This window comes from Drosophila sechellia, unplaced genomic scaffold (assembly GCF_004382195.2).
Source record: "Drosophila sechellia strain sech25 unplaced genomic scaffold, ASM438219v1 Y_389, whole genome shotgun sequence".
Lineage (NCBI taxonomy): Eukaryota > Metazoa > Arthropoda > Insecta > Diptera > Drosophilidae > Drosophila > Drosophila sechellia.
In genome coordinates, this window is record NW_022611416.1 from 1 (window position 1) to 2740 (window position 2740).

The 2740-nt window shown below is 41.1% G+C and overlaps 1 long non-coding RNA gene across 1 annotated transcript; it reads left to right on the forward strand.

The window, feature by feature from the left end:
- Window positions 1-12: 12 nt before the first annotated feature.
- Window positions 13-2367, forward strand: LOC116803471. Its single transcript, XR_004363619.1, has 3 exons — window positions 13-567; window positions 1242-2282; window positions 2353-2367. It is a non-coding gene; the product is annotated as an uncharacterized LOC116803471 (long non-coding RNA).
- The last annotated feature ends 373 nt before the right edge of the window (window positions 2368-2740 follow it).

A 2740-nucleotide genomic window follows, 5' to 3' on the forward strand; every position in this document is an offset into this window, starting at 1 on the left:
TTGCGCGAGTTACCATGCCCAGCATTAACCCCCCTCAACAACCACCTCCGCCTATGAAGCCCGCCCGGTAGGCGACATCAGCAAAGTGCCAACGCTGTATATATATATATTGATCACGAGCTACCATGCCAGCATAGCCTCGTCCCCCGCTACCTGAAACTCTGTTGCACCCGATGATGAAATCGGCATGAACACACACACACACACATATTCACACATACTGAGTGGTGGCGACGCTCTCGACGTTGAAATTAACATGAAACTACACACACACATACACACTGCGTAATCGCGACGTCCTCGTCTAGACTCGCTATCTAGAACTAACGGGATCAAAAGCACTGCTGCTTGCCCGTGCGTATACATTAAGAATAAAGCTTTCATCATTCTTGATCTTGACACCAAACCGAGCAGTTGATTTATTTAAAGTGCCTGGGCAGCAACTAACTAAGAGTAGAGAAAGGAGGACCCCCGATCCAACGGAGGCACTCGTAACTGGCGCAGCCGGACTAGAACTAAAAGGATTAACAACGCCTTTCACGTTCTTCGTTCCACTTCTGTAAACGGGTAAGTAAGTGAACAAGTGGCAGAAAAAAAAAAACACAAGTTTGAGGAGCCAAGTGTAAATATATGGTTCTCAAAAAAAGAGAAGAAAAGGAAAAAACTTCACACAAACAAGTTCAACAGTGACATACAGTATAATTACAAACTATTGTGACCGAATATGTGCACATCAATCGCTGAAAGGGCACCGGGATCACACATAAAAAAAAAATGTCTTTACATTCAAAGTGACCGAATATGTGCACATCAATCGCTGAAAGGGCACCGGGATCACTTATGACATACATAAAAAGTTAACATCATTCAGTGCTATGGCCAAATATGTGTACATCAATCGCTGATGAGACACCGGGACCATACATAAATAAGCAAAACAAATAAATCTAGTTCAATGTTGTGGCCGAATATGTGTACATCAATCGCTGAAAAGGCACCGGGACCACAACATTGAAAGAAATTAAACAATAAATCAGTAATAAAATCACTATGTGTGTCAGGTTGAACCTTTCCTTAAAAGCCATATACTTGTTCGCGAATGTTCCCAATTGAGAAACATTTGTCAAATTACAAATACACTCAACTTACTACTTCGGATTGTGTTACTGCCATGTGTTCATTTACTTATACAAACTGAATATAAATTTTTTATACTTACTAATGTACATAATATATTACAGTCAAACATTGGAGCCAACACTTACTTAGAAAGAAACAAACGGATTCATATTATAAATACACACTACATTTTAAGATTATCTATATATAAGATTACAATTACTTAATTACACCTTATTATTTAAGCTAAAACATTATTACACTAAACATATACACAACATATAGGTACACGTATACAAAAGTATATAAGCACAATAACACATATACCATATTTTTAAGTACAACACACAGACTACACAAATCAAAAACACCTACATGCCAAAGAGAATTCCGAAACTGCACCTGGAGGCATTGGCAACAACCGGGAAAATGGACTACATAACTCAACAATACTTTACCGCTACGTACCTTGCATGGAGCATAGTACTAATACTTGTGATCTGTCTCCGAACCTGTAAAAGGCAGAAAACGATTTTTACCCAGCAACCCACCCACACACCTCACGTTGTCGAGTCGGCTATCCCTTCGTTATGGCCATCTCTCCACACTAGGGGGGGAGGAGTTACCATGCCCAGCATTAACCCCCCTCAACAACCACCTCCGCCTATGAAGCCCGCCCGGTAGGCGACATCAGCAAAGTGCCAACGCTGTATATATATATATTGATCACGAGCTACCATGCCAGCATAGCCTCGTCCCCCGCTACCTGAAACTCTGTTGCACCCGATGATGAAATCGGCATGAACACACACACACACACATATTCACACATACTGAGTGGTGGCGACGCTCTCGACGTTGAAATTAACATGAAACTACACACACACATACACACTGCGTAATCGCGACGTCCTCGTCTAGACTCGCTATCTAGAACTAACGGGATCAAAAGCACTGCTGCTTGCCCGTGCGTATACATTAAGAATAAAGCTTTCATCATTCTTGATCTTGACACCAAACCGAGCAGTTGATTTATTTAAAGTGCCTGGGCAGCAACTAACTAAGAGTAGAGAAAGGAGGACCCCCGATCCAACGGAGGCACTCGTAACTCGCGCCAGATCAGTTCGTCTGACGATACCAATAGTGAGGGAAGAGAAACTGCGGTACGTAAGATTCAGAATAGATAAAAGTTGAAATTTGTAATGCCTTTAAAACTGTATAATTTCCCTATAGAATAAAACGATCTTCATTTGTGTAAGCCAATGAGCGTTTAAGGCATTTCCTGGGTATTGTCGGCGGCTCGACAGTTACCCTTTAATTTTTTTGTCATGGGTTGGGTAAGTCTCGCAAAATCTCTGATGAATTTTCTGTAGTATCCCAACAAACCTAGGAAAGACTTAATTGACTTTTTACTGTGGGGACATGGAAAGTTTTTTATGGCTTCGATCTTATTGGGATTTGGCCTAACACCTTCTTGTGAAACGATGTGGCCAAGGAATTCTGTCTCCCGCCTGAGGAAGTAGGATTTTGTGAGTTGTACTTTAAAGTTGGCAGATCTGAGTCTTCCAAAAATAGTTTTCAAGTGTATGAGATGTTCTTCTAAGGAAGTTGAGAAAATTAT